At 41.4% G+C, this 14,773-nt stretch overlaps 2 long non-coding RNA genes across 2 annotated transcripts; both read right to left on the minus strand.

Annotated features, from left to right (window-relative positions):
* Positions 1–958: 958 nt before the first annotated feature.
* On the minus strand, positions 959–3,775 carry LOC112846522 (uncharacterized). Its single transcript, XR_003219526.1, has 3 exons — positions 3,733–3,775; positions 3,547–3,648; positions 959–1,251 (listed from the first exon to the last, which is right to left on the minus strand). It is a non-coding gene; the product is annotated as an uncharacterized LOC112846522 (long non-coding RNA).
* Positions 3,776–3,806: 31 nt separating this feature from the next.
* LOC109200661 (uncharacterized) lies at positions 3,807–10,071 on the minus strand. Its single transcript, XR_002060824.2, has 3 exons — positions 9,115–10,071; positions 3,949–4,098; positions 3,807–3,858 (listed from the first exon to the last, which is right to left on the minus strand). It is a non-coding gene; the product is annotated as an uncharacterized LOC109200661 (long non-coding RNA).
* Positions 10,072–14,773: the final 4,702 nt, after the last annotated feature.

Here is a 14,773-nt window from a genome sequence, read left to right on the forward strand (position 1 = left end):
TATCACTTTATAGAGGTCATCATGTCCTACCACATGCTGCCTTTGACAGCTTTTTGACAGGTTGGCCATCGTAACGTTCTCAGAGTCCTGCCCACCTTAAAGATTTTGCTAACTTTGACCTGTTTATCTGTGTAACATGTTGACCTATTTTTGCACCAGCCACTAGATTGCACTGGGTTGCCGCAGAGTATGTAACTGACTGGTCAGCAAGAAAAAAAGAGAAAAGAATGAGAAAAGAATAAAAAGAGGAATCTGAGCAGAGATTGGTGTGTGGGTGTATTTTAGTAAGTGGCTTGATGAAAGGCCAAGGACAGTGCACAGTGGACTTCATAATAACACCAAGGGCCAAACCAGGGTCAGCACACAAAATAAGAGAGTGATGCCATCTGTCCACACAGGCTGTATTGTTAGACTTGCTGAGTTGAATTAGCTGGTAAGACCGGATGTTTGAAGCTTGCAGGCATTGATCCATTTTCTTCCACTTATATCAGGGTCACAGGTGTAGCAGATTAAGCAGAGGAGACCAGACTTCCCTCTCCCCGGCTACCTCCTCTAGCTTGTCCGGGAGAACACCAAGGCTATCCTAGGACAACTAGCTAACTAGCCTACAGTGCAAAAACTCAAAATCTTGTAATATGTAAGTATATTTGTCTTATTTCTAGTCAAAATATCCAATTACACTTTAAATAAGACACAATCCACTAAAGAGTATCATTTTAGTAAGTTATATGAACTTGTTTTAAGACATTGAATTTTGAAACTTTCTTTTCTACATTTTAGGAGATTACAGTTTGATTGTTACTGGATTGATTTTCAGAAAAGTGGAGAAAAGTGGAGAGTGACTTTAGTTTGTAGAAGTTAAAAATAATAACCAGTGTTTGACTCTCTGAGTTTTATGAATAAAAGTGAAATCTGTGCAGCAAAGTTACAGCACAACAAGGCTGATGGAAGAAAACACGAGCATCACTACCTGTTTGCGGAAGTGGATTTTCAGCTGTTTACAAACCACAGGCTAGTTTTTAATAGACAGTATAAATGGGATTGAGGGAATGACGTGTTTGTACTGCCATTTATATCCAACAACATCAAGCAGTTAAATCAAAGAGTTCCAATCAAAGAGTTGTGTTACTAACAGCTCACCTCTCTGCAGCAGACACAGGCTGGACTTTAAAATCAGTGAAGTCATCTTTAGACGCGTCACTCTTTAAGGACACAGAGCTGGGTACAGGTCCAGCAGGTCTCCCATAGATCCTGTTAGAGAAGAAAAATGTGTTTTTCATTTGCAGTCACAGAAGCTATTGACGACTTATAATACCTTCATTATCCTAAAGAGAAACTGGTTTGCAAGCTAAACATAAGCAGTGTAAGTCTTGGCATTGTAAGAACAGAGCACCACCCAGAGATAAACACTGTCATTTACACTATTTAGGATTATGGTTGTACTGTGAGCAGCTGGAGTTTAAATGTATTGTATTATGTATGTAAGAATTCCTCTGGGTTATTCAAAGAAAACGATGAGGATGAGTTGGTTAGAGCACAGAGTTTAAATACATGAACCTCACAGACAGCTAGGACCAGAGTCTAGCTTTGCATGAACAGTTTCTAACTGGAAGCTGTAAAATAACAGATCAAAGACCAGTGAGAGTTTGAACTGTTGAAATAGAGGAGACAGAAATATAAACAAAATTTTCAGTGCACATTAATTTATGCATCACAATCCCAGGATATATAAAAAAAAGCAAAGAGAAATCCCTCTTCCTGTCCAGTTCAGGTTTGGCTTTAATCCGGATCTGCGTCAGCAACATGTATGGCTAGATTATTTTCCTTTAGGGTTAACTTAGATTTTTAAGTTAATCAGTTCTAAGTTATCCACTCAGTTCTAATATCTTAATGTAACTAGGTGCAGTTCAAATTAATGCAACCCTTTCACTCACTGGACCTACAGAGTGATCATTTAGGAATGTTCAGTGAAATGGGTTACCGGTCCAATGCCAACAAAGTGATTGGAATTAGTGCTAGAGGCACAAAATCAAGTTTCCATAAAACTCAGAGAGAAACTATTCGAACTGACAATCCAATTTGTAATCAGGTCTTGCGATAAACCCTCAGAGATTATGGTCCTACCAAAATCTTTCTTTCTTAAATGGGAGGTAATCCAGCGTTAACAAAGATGGTTGAAGCTGTGCTAGGGCTGTCTCGAGACAGTCGAGGATTTTCAATGCGAAGATCTCTAATTTGTATAAAAACCTGGCTTGTCGGCAAAATAACGCAAAATACACTCTCTAGTTTTTACCTTAACTCTCTAGTTTGAATAACTTATAACTTATTTATAAACCTCTGACTTGTATTACGAGTCTGTGGTCTGGGAGAGAGTCCTTTAACTCTGTCTGAAATACAGTAAATAATGACCAGTGTTGAGCAATTAATTATATAGTTACTTCTTCAAAAAAGTAAAACAAAGTTTGTTGCAGCTGTTTGCCTAAAAATGCAGCCAAGGAGTTTTTTAAATAAACATTTCAAACTATTTACAGAACAATCAGCTGTTCTGCATCAAATCTGATGCCACACAAATTATTTGTGCCACTCCAAAAAATAATTTCTGTCCACTATGAGATAAAGGAGAACAACAGCCTGATACCTGCAGGCCTGACAACAGGAGATGTATCACTGCTGTAACACCTGTAACATTCAGCAGTCGCCTCATTGTTCTGACACACACAACAAAACTATTGACTACACTACACACTAACTACACAAGACAACACACCAACTTTATACGCCAAACACGCTAAATGTTGCAAATCTCTCACATCTCAAAACACCGCCGTCACTCCTAAAACTTCCCCCTTATTAAAAGACAACTAAATGCCATGTTGCCATATCATTTTTGATTGGTTGACATGGCACATTTTTCGACCAATAGGAAAGGGTGGAGATTTTTGGTTTTCCTTATAAAACACCGTTTGTAGTGTTTCTTCCTACAGTAAATATAAACAACGACAGTATTCAGGAAGAAAACCAAACATTGCAGATATTTTTATCATAACTCTGGTTTTACGTGGCCGATCAACACAATTTAAAAACTGGTATAAAGTCCACACTTTTTCCGTCAGTTGTTCCGTCTGTCCTGCTCACATCTCCAATGGTTGTACACGTTGTCATTAACGTGGCTTCACTCCACATCAGTCACGCCGCTTTGCTAGCTAAAACACAGGTGTAGGCACATAAGGACGCTGTCATAGCCTGTCAACGACATTGATTAGCTGCGTATATACGAATGTGAATCACATCATTGTCTGGACTATGGGAAAAGGTGGCATCATTCTAATCCCATACAGGAGCAGCCAGTCACTTACTGACTAACACTGCAAAACAGAATTGTTTAATTTTAATTTCAATTCAGGTTAGATTTTTTTTGTGCGCAACACAGATTTCTGTGCACAGAGACCGTGCCAGCAGTGCGCAATTGCGCACGTGCGCAGCTTAGAGGGAACATTGGACACCAAACTGACATCAAAGAGTTCATATGTATTACTAACAGCTCACCTCTCTGCAGCAGACAGTTTGTATCCCTTAAAAAGAGTGAAGCGTCCAGCAGACCAGTCACTCTGTAAGGACACAGAGCTGGGTGGAGGTCCAGGCTGGTTCCTGTGAATAATGATGGAGCAGTGATGTGAGTGCTGAGCTGTGACATGGAGAAGAGTCATGGACAGTTAGAGATGGTCATCTCACCTCTGAGCTTTGGTCTGGCTCTCATGTTCCCCACACAGAGTGCTTTTAGAGGGAGGGACTCCCTCCTCTCTGTCCTCACACTGATCCATGCTGCTCAATTCACATCAGCTCACACACACTTTCTACCTGCAGAGGAAACACAAATCATTCATGTGTGTGAAGTTGCGGGGAAGTGAGAAGTTAAGGTAAAGTCAAGATGATTCCATATCTGCTTACAATACAGTACATCACAGATAATAACATCACAGCATGGAGCATAGGGATCTGTGGGCCCAGTAATCTGCTGCAGTGTGGAGTCTGCCCGGCAACAGGTGACTCGGAGGAGGTTCACGGAGGATAAGACACACAAGGCTCACATAGCAGGGCCTGCAAACATACACACACAGTTTCTCAACTTGTTTTGCTAAAAACTGCTACGTGACTTGTCCGGTGTACTTGACTGTTTAGCAATAACAGTTTAGCAATAACAAGATACATGTGGTGAAAGGGAGTGAAGGGTCTTTAGGGTCCGATGGGAGAGAATGTTCTTGGATTACGAGAATTGATACTTAGATTTCCAGTAAATCCAACTGCTTTGACGCATAATGCTCGTCATCAACTGTTATAAATACAACTGTTCATTTGTTGTTCTGGGGAGACTGGCTTTGAATGTGTAACGATACGCTTCTTCCCCACATATATATGTGTTTATTAAAATCACTATTTTGACATCTACTGGGACCTCCAGTCATTTGTCCTCTCCTCAAAATACGAACCATGACAACATCAACTGCAATCCTCCATAACAAGGCTAACTGAACCTTGTGCTACATTAATATAATAATAAAATAATGTTAGCACATGGGATTAGAAATTTTGTTACAGTCTAAATTTTAATTCTAATCAATGTACTCAGCTTGACCATTGTTGTGTATGTCACAAGCAGAGAAACATAAAGGTAAGAAAAGCTGTATATTGTTGCCTAAATTGTAGAGGGTGCCCTTGCCTCTACACCTAAACAGAAAAATGAGAACAGTCAGACATAAAGTGGAATTCAGCAGGTGGAAGAACCCTAAGAGGAACCACTTGATGTAACCTAACTCTGACCATGAACACTACAGTCACTGTACTGCACTCCAGCACATGGGTCTACAGTAAATCCACAGTACCTAACCTGTAGAGTGTTTGAATAACACAAAGGTAATTTGCCTCACTTTGTTCTGTGGGACATTTCACAATAAAAACAAAATCAAAACATCACATCAAATACAGATTTGTTGGGAAAAATATATCTGTAATCACTTTGTTTTTTCTTTTGAAGTTTAAAATAGAGCAGTGCTAAAATCATGACGGTATGAAACAAATTTAATGTTTATTAATGGATTCCACAAGACTTAAAAAAAATTAACATATCACTAGAACCTTGTGTAATAACCTCCACATTTTACAAAAACCTGCCTATTTATTTTAACAGTATTTTAACAAAAGTTTTATCAACTTTAACCTTTATATTGAACTTAAACCTCTCTTCAGTTGGATTTGTGATTATTTCCAAGTTTCAGCATTTTTAAATGATCAGCATCCAAAATCTCATCATCATATTCACTTCTGCATACGCAGGCATTTTAACATCCACAAAGTTTGTTTTTTAAACTCCTGCATGCTTTTGTTCAGTTTTATTCCTGGTACTTTAAAGGCCTTTCTTATTATCAGTGCTGCAAATGTGGATTTTATTCATCACACTTGTTTCGACTTCTGACTGTAGAGTCTATAAAAAAAGAAGAAGCTTTTTTCCCTCTCCAGCTTCTCTGTTTTTCTCATCAGTAGGCCACACTCAGACAAATCCACCTAATATGAAGATAATTAAATAATAAAAAAAAACTATGAATTATTGACATTTTAGTCCCTGTTGTTTTTAAACCTGTATTACTGCACAGTCAATTTCTGTGTTTATCAAAATCTTTAACCAAACTAAAGACATCTGTGAAATGGATGGTATATTCAGTTCATGTAAATATATCTGCATTTACTCCAGGTGACATTACTCCAGTTGTTTTGGTGGTGGCTCCTAATATTTAACCTACTCTTTCACATAACAGCTGCCTAATTGGTGAGTAACTTAAATTTAGTTTCTTTTTTGATTCAAGTTTACTTGAGTGCACATGTATTTTTAGTTTAGTCAGTGAAGTAACTTTATGTAATTCAAAGTTCAAATAATCTTTATTTTATTCCAATTCATCTGTTAATTCTCCCCCCTCTCTTTAAATCAGTTTGCTTCTGATTGCTCCTCGGTTACTTCTACAAACAGTATCTGCTGCTTAGGGCCACCACTTCCTCCACGTGCCGCTGCGGAGATTTAGAAAATGAATCTGAACCTTAAAAACAGATTTTCTATGTGTTTTATTGAAAACCTTTTTTTCTTATATTTTCTCCCCTGACATGTAGATCTGTACTTTATTAGAGTTCATAGCAGGAACAAAGATCCCAGCATGATTTCTCTGTTTGGGAAATCTTCCAGTTATTTCCTTGAACCTGGTTAGTGAACTGAGTCAGTGCTAGACTGTATAAATGCTGTTTCACTGGATGCTACCACATAAAACACATTTAGCAGCTTACCATTCTCTAAGGCTATGTTCACACTGCAGGTCTTAATGCTCAATTCCGATTTTTTGATCAAATACGATTTTTTTGTCTGCTTGTTCACACTACAAATATATTGTGGCAGCAAACGCGCTCTAGTGTGAACGCTCAATGCGGCCTGCATGCGCAAAAGAAGACGTCACACACAACGTGCTCTGTTTAGACCCAGAACAAACAGTATTGTTTGACTGATGGACCTTAATATAAAGACTTGTTTCAGACTTTACGTTTCCCAGTTTTGCTTTAAGTTATAAAGTTATTTTGTTATTTACATATGGCCTAATAATTATCCTTATTGCTGTTTTGGAGGAGCGGTGCTTCAAAGGATAGCTGCAGGTTTCTGTCAGAATCTGCAGATTATACAGTACAAATAAAATGTTCACGTTTCTCCAACGTTGTCTTCCTAACAGTTTCACTGGATGGCCAGGAAGCGTTCACGATGTCTTCTCCGGCGCTGATAATTGGCATCTGTCTCGTGTCAGTGATGTAAAAGACAGATTTAAAGTGACTTGACCGTTCAAACAGGAGTCGCTTTCTAAAACATTGGATATGTATTCAGTACCACATACGAAAGTGACCCAGATCGGATTTGAAAATATCTGATTTGTGCCGTTCACACTGTCATACCATGATCGGATATGGGTCGCATAGGGGCAAAAAATTGGATTTGATGCGCTTTCACCTGCAATGTGAACGTAGCCTAATATGGAGAACACCATATCTGCAGCAGCATTTGGATTTCTGTCATTTTATCTTGGTGACATGTGAACAAGGTGGTTTCTGTTTGATTGTTTGTTTGTTTTAAATCAGCTAACTTGTGGAAAAACTAGAAAGAAAAACTTCTAAAGGTCCTCAAACACGGTCAGATCAGAAGAAGTGGGTCCTGAGCATTAAAGTCAGCATTAGCTCTCTGCTCTGTCTTACATCATTTTCATGAATGTAAGACAGAGAGATATTTTAACCTCCTAGGACCTGGCGTCCACATATGTGGACATCACATTTTGGGTTATTTAGACGAAAATACTCAATTTTGCTCTACAAGGGCCTGATATCCACTTACAAGGACATTATCCTGCTACTGAAATTTTAAATGAATATCCTCATATGTGGCTCTCATTTTTCTTAGAAACAAAAATCAGGTTAAAAAAAATCTGGTAATTCTTTGTTTTTACATTCATCAGGTCCCAATCAGCCCAAATATCAAAGAGAAATTAAAAATGCATGTCATGGAAGAGTTCAGGTCTTAGGAAGTTAATGATATTTGGTGTTTTCAGCCAAGGAAACCATGTCCCTGAAAGTTTATAGCACCAAAATAGAAAAAACTAGTAGCTGCATGCAGCATAGTTTCAGTTTTCATAATACCTGATCTCAGTGATACACCAATGGTAACAACACTCATTTAACAGAGCTGTATAAAGGCTAAGAGACATCAGGGGTTTAAATTAAGATCATACATTTGATTTATTTTATGTCATGACATAAAAGAAATTTATTTTATGTCAAGTAAATTAAAATATCTCACTTCCTGTTCTGTTCTATCAACTCCATCAGTTTCTGTGATGCCTCAGTGATCAGCCATCAACAGAAGAATCTTTAACTGAACACTTCCTCATGTTTAACTGCGTCACACTATGTGAGTGCCTGTGTTTGAACATTAAACGTGTTATTAAAACTTTACTGTACTCTGTTTCTTCTGTTTTTGAATCAAGTCTTCTGCTTTTCATGAAATAATGAGTTTGAAACAGATCAAACACTAGTATCAGTATGTTCTGCACTTTATATCTTACACATCTTCAGCTATGGAGTGAGAGGTTTAAATGCGTTTGAAGCTGTGAGACTTTGCTCTTACATTAAAGTCATGATTTACTGAGAATTCATCACAACAAGCAGAATCATAACATGCATCAGTTCAACTATTTAACTCATCTAAATGTACCATTAAGTGACTAGATAAATGTATTTAATACAAGAGTAACCTGGGTTCATTGGCAAAGGTTTGTAGCCAAATTCAGGGCAACAAACTTAAATACAATCAAGTGACTCTTCATTCAGACTGAAAACACACAGACACAAGAGACCACACTGTGACCAACTAATAGTGATTAAAATCTTCAAACACACAAAAAAAAGAAGTCAGACTCAGGTCCCTGATTAAAACACAAAGTACAAAATGAACACAAAACCCTCAGAGTGTGACAGCAGCAATCAATGTGTTCATCACAATAGAAAGACACAGAAAAGCGGAAGAGTCCAAATATATTTTTAAACTTGTGTATTTTAAACTTGCAGGCTCCATATGCAGATATTATCAGCACACACAGCATTTAAAACATGAATTTTATGTCTGATGGACTTTGCAGTGACCCTGAACTAAATTGAGCTGCTTTGTTTTGTGTTTTTTTAACGTCACGTCAGTAAAACCTGAATGCCAACTTCTTAACAACAAACTGATTTTATCTCTTTGTCCTTGTTTAAAGGGAAAAACAATGTTACATGACAGTACTGATTAGTGTCAGTTGGGTCTAAAGTTACATACAGAACCATTTAAACTGTTGATCACAGTAACAAATGTTTAAGTGCAGAGTAACTGACTGATAATCAGCATGGATTCCAATCAATCAAAAATCTATAATCATGTGGATTTGTCTTCAAACACAAGTGATCCAAAGTGTGTCCTGAAATAAGAGCTGTACATCTGGTCCAAACATCACAGAGCACAAACAAACAGTGAAACTGTTAAAGGAGGAAACAAAGCAAACTTACAGTTTCTGCAAACACCAACAACAAGCTCCACTTCACAGCTGGACACCAAACACAGAAACCCAGGTGAGCTGCTTCCTGGAAGGAGGCGGGACTCCACCTGAAGTAGGACAGGTATCAGGGGCAGGAGTCACATTTTCACATTAAGAGCATGCTATTCTCTAGTTAATTTAAGATTTGGCTCATTCCTTCTCATTGCCATTTCAATGTACTAAAACTTAGTTCATGTGGGAAAGCATCCCTTAACCACTTCAAAGTTTATATGTCACAGTTCTTTAATACGTAGGCTCAACTGTCAACAACGTTGAGTCCAGATGTGTGGACAGCTTTCGTGCTTCCTCAAACCTTTGTTCAAGTTCAATACAGTGGTCCCTCATTATAACGCGGTTGTACAAAAGGCCAGCCAGTTGGCAGAACTGACGAACAGAGCCGATCTGCCGAGAAAATATATCAGCATACAGCTGCCAAATAGCCAATGAGTGGGGAGGCAACCCATCCTCTTCGCCAATCAGAAGACACAATTCTATCTCATCATTACTCACACACTTCGACACAGAGAGTTCGGTCAGAGCTGCAGGTGGGGAGAGACAGCAGAGGTGTGCGTCCATGAGACTGTGGAGAATAAACTTAACCTGGGTGTCTGTTGTCTTGTGTAGTCTGGGAGATGATTGAATGTTGGGGTGGGTACAGTTTCCTCTGCGGTGGGGTCGGGTGGGCTGCCCTTGTCCTGTGAGGCTTGGCGATGCTGCCGCCGTAGGCCCCGATCTGGATGGGCCTGGGCTCCCTTGCCTTGGTGGGTACCAGAGGACGGGGGTGCCTACTGGGGTCAGCAGGGGAGCCGGCCCTAGGGAGGGGCATCTTGCCCTCCTCATTTGGCCTCCTCAAGAGTACTCAGTAAGTACTCTTTAAAATACCAGAATAAGGAGGATGGGGTATGTTTAAGTTTATTAGATTGATCAGTGTTGCTGACCTATGAAATATTTTGGGTCCATTTTTTTACATACAGGTATAACAGAATAGCTTTAGTGTTGTTGTTTATTTAAACTTGAGTATGAACTGCAGCAAGATATTAAAAAACTGTTTTATTAGAATAGAATAGAATAGAACAGAATAGAATAATCCTTTAATTGTCCCACAAGGGGAAATTTGGTTGTAACAGCAGTCAGAAAGACACATATACAAACAAACAGGACACAGAACAGAACAGAAACATACACAATTTTTCTTACATATTTACAATGGACAATGGTTACTATAAACAGAGTATTGTACAGTTTTTAAATTAAATAAAAAAATATATACAGATAAGAGGCAAACCCAGGTTGTAGTGTGAATCGGTTGAATAACTTATTGCGAAGATGTAAACAACTATGATTGTTAGGAGCAGTTCTGATTGTACAGTCTGACAGCTGCAGGGAGGAAGGACCTGCAGAAACGCTCCTTCATGCATCTAGGATGCAGCAGTCTGTCACTGAAGGAGCTCTGCAGTTCAGCAACATTTACATGCATGGGGTGGGAGACTCTGCACTAGGTCCAGGGTGCATCCCAGAACAGAGCTGGCCTTCCTGATGAGTTTATCCAACCTCTTCCTCTCAGCTGCCGATAAACTGCTGCTCCAACATACAACACTGTAAACAATGACAGATGCCACCACAGAGTCATAGAAGGTCTTTAAAAGCGCTCCCTGGACTCCAAATGACCTCAGCCGCCTCAGCAGGTAGAGTCTGCTCTGACCCTTCCTGTAAAGAGCATCAGTGTTGTGGCTCCAGTCCAGTTTATTATTCAGGTGAACACCCAGGTACCTATAAGAGTCCACTATCTCAATGTCCACTCCCTGGATGTTCACCGGTGTCAGTGTGGTGGGTCTGCGTCTCCGGAAGTCCACCACCAACTCCTTGGTTTTCCCGGCGTTGATCAGCAGGTGGTTCTGCTGACACCAGTCCACAAAGTCCAGAGTCCACTGTCTGTACTCTGAGCCGTCCTCACCTGTGATGAGGCCGACTATGGCAGAGTCGCCAGAGAACTTCTGTAGATTTCTCCAGTGCCTTTAACACCATTCTTCCGTCGGTTCTGAAGGACAAGCTGGAGAACTCAGGAGTGGACCATCACCTCACTACCTGGATTTTGGACTACCTCACCGACCGACCGCAGTATGTGAGGACTCAGGGCTGTGTGTCGGACAGGGTCGTCTGCAGTACGGGGGCCCCACAGGGAACGGTTCTGGCTCCGTTCCTCTTCACCATCTACACTGCAGACTTCTCCCACAACTCCACCCAGTGCTTCCTGCAGAAGTTCTCTGATGACTCTGCAATAGTCGGCCTCATCATTGATGGGGATGACAAGGAGTACAGAGGACTGACTCAGGACTTTGTGGACTGGTGCCAGCTGAACTACCTCCAGATCAATGCCAGTAAAACCAAGGAGCTGGTGGTAGACTTCCGCAGGCACAAACATCCTCCACTGCAACCACTGAACATCCAAGGTATGGACATTGAGACTGTGGACAGCTACAGGTACCTTGGTGTTCATCTGAACAACAAACTGGACTGGACTCATAACTCAGACGCCCTCTACAGGAAAGGGCAGAGCAGGCTGTACCTGCTGCGGAGACTCAGGTCGTTTGGAGTGGAGGGCCCACTCCTGAAGACCTTCTATGACTCTGTGGTGGCCTCAGCCATCTTTTATGGTGTGGTCTGCTGGGGAGGCAGCATCTCTGCTGGGGACAGGAAGAGACTGAACAGGCTGATCCGAAGGGCCAGCTCTGTTCTAGGATGCCCTCTGGACCCAGTGGAGGTGGTGAGTGACAGGAGAATGGGGGCTAAGCTGTCATCCCTGTTGGACAACATCTCCCACCCTATGCATGAGACTGTGACAGCACTGAGCAGCTCCTTCAGTGGGAGACTGCGGCACCCACGGTGTGGGACGGAGAGATTTCGCAGGTCTTTCCTCCCCACTGCTGTCAGACTCCACAATAAAGCATTTAACTGATCAATCACACACATCCACAAATGTGCAATAACACAATGTGCAATAATCTTTCTGGCAACCGTTGTATTTTTCACTCTGTTGTATATAACATTTGTATTCTATTTTTATCCTATTGTATATTTTACTCTATTTATTCTACTGTATATATTATTCTATTTTTATTCTATTCTGTACAGTTGTGTACTGTATTTATTCTTTTTTATTTTTTTTATTCTAATTGTCCTTCATAACTTTTGCACTGTCCACTTCCTGCTGTGACAAAACAAATTTCCCACGTGTGGGACTAATAAAGGTTATCTTATCTTATCTTATCTTATCTTAGGTGGCAGCGTGGGGAGTTGATGGAGAAGTCTGCAGTGTAGAGGGTGAAGAGGAATGGTGCCAGCACAGTTCCCTGTGGGGCCCCCGTACTGCAGACCAGTGTATCCGAGACACAGCCCTGTGACCTCACATACTGTGGACGTTCTGTGAGATAGTCCAGTATCCACTGGGACATGTGGTGGTCCACTCCCGATAGCTCCAGCTTGTCTCTCAGAAGTCGTGGCTGGATGGTGTTGAAAGCACTGGAGAAATCAAAGAACATGATCCTCACAGTGCTTCCAGGCTTCTCCAGGTGAGTCAGAGCTCGGTGCAGGAGGTAGATGATGGTGTCCTCCACCCCGATGCCAGGCTGGTAAGCAAACTGCAGCGGATCCAATGAAGACCTCACCAGGGGGCGCAGATGGTTTAGAACCAACCTCTCGATGGTCTTCATCAGATGCGATGTCAGGACTACCGGCCTGTAGCTGCTGAGGTCCTTGGGATGGGAGGTCTTTGGTACCGGTACCACACAGGATGTCTTCCACAGCTGTGGTACTTTCCCCACAGGTTCAGGTTGAACAGATATCCTAGGATGCCACACAGTTCATCTGCGCAGCATCTCAGGAGCCTGGAGCTGATGCCATCTGGACCTGCAGCCTTCCGCACCTTGATCTTGCGAAGCTCGTTCCTCACTTGAAGTGCTGAGATAGAAAGAGTGGGTTTTGGCGGAGGGGGTGAATGTTGGAGTCCACAGAAGCCAGGGGTGGGTGTAATGACTGGGAGCTGGGAGGTGTGAAGCTGAGAGGTGTGAAGTCCTGAGATGAAGGACAGGCAGTCCCTGAAGATGAAGGAGATTGCAGCAGGGGGGACGATGCTGTGGGAGGGGTGGGTGGTTGATCAAACCTGTTAAAATATTTATTTAGGTCATTCACCCACCCCAAGTCTCCTGCAGCCTGGGGGGTTGGTTTTTCTCCTGAGATTGTCTTCAGGCTGTTCCAAACCCCTCTGATGGTGTCCTGTTGCAGCTTCTCTTCCATCTTCCTCCTGTAGTTTATTGATTATTGATTAAAAACACACTATATCGGATTCATATCGGTATCAGCAGATATCCAAATTTAAGATATCGGTATCGGACATAAAAAAGTGGTATCGTGCCATCTCTATTACAGAATATCAAATATCTACATATAGAAATAAAATCACTGTGCAGGTCAAATAAATAAATACAATAAAGAAAGAAATACGATGTGGTATAAGTGAAAAGTCTGAGTTCAGCTCGTCGGCTCACAGAAACACTGACTTCCTGTTATTAATGAGGCGGCTGTGGGAACAGGTAGGAGGCTCCTGATTGGTTCATAAGGTGTGAATAAATGTGTCATGTAGCAGGAAGCAAAGCCACATCAGGCCTTAGAAGGAATTCATGAGAGTGTGAAATCTGTCTGCAGTGCAGTGGAGTGATCTCCTCCTATGAATGAATGGGTGGGTACAGTTTCCTCTGCGGTGGGTAGGGTGGGCTGCCCTTGTCCTGTGGGGCTTGAATGAAGTTAGAAGTCTGGAAGTTTAGGAAGCAGCTGCACGTCAGGAAGCACAAGTGTGATGAGGAGAAGGCGTGGAGCGCTGTGTCAGGCTCTGCTGTGGAAACCAATGAACTTTTGCATGTTTTGAACTGGAAGAAGAAGCAGGATGTGAACTTTGTAGGTCAAAACAAAGCTCAGGGTCACATTTGATCCAGTACTCGTGTCATGATACTGATGTCCTGACTGCTGATCAGCTGATCGGTCCTTTCATGGTTCATCAGAGGACAAAGAAACTTGATTTAGTTTGGACAATCCACCAATCACAGAGCTCCATCAGAGACCTTACAGTAACTACATTCACCAGCAGAGCTTTGATGGTGCCACTAGATGTCTCCACACTCTGTGCTGACTCCAATGAATGATCAGAGCTGCTGAGCCTGTTTGCAGACCGAGGAGGAGCTCCTGGTGATCCGTGTGGGACTAAAAAGCTCTGATAACGTCCATCCAGCAGCTGATAACAGGGACATTTGGTGCCATGTCAGAGCTGCACAGTCAATCATCAGTTTGGCTCTTTAGTTTGAAGAGTTCAAAGCAGCAGCAGAGAATCTAAAGTGTGTCACACAGCACCAAGTTTCCTTTGGTCACATATGAAATGTGAGTCAGAGCTTCAGCTACACAACAACAACACACACAGCAGCTGATTGTAACATGAGCTCATCTGAAAGCCACCAAGAAGAATCCAGTGATTTGAAAGTTGCTGCTTTGGATTGTTAGTTTGATCTGAATCAGAATCCAGAGTTTGATGGAAATCTCCTCCTGAAACAATGAACCAGGTTAAAATACTTTAAATCAGTGCA

This window comes from Oreochromis niloticus, linkage group LG3 (genome assembly GCF_001858045.2).
Source record: "Oreochromis niloticus isolate F11D_XX linkage group LG3, O_niloticus_UMD_NMBU, whole genome shotgun sequence".
In the NCBI taxonomy this organism is placed as follows: Eukaryota; Metazoa; Chordata; class Actinopteri; order Cichliformes; family Cichlidae; genus Oreochromis; species Oreochromis niloticus.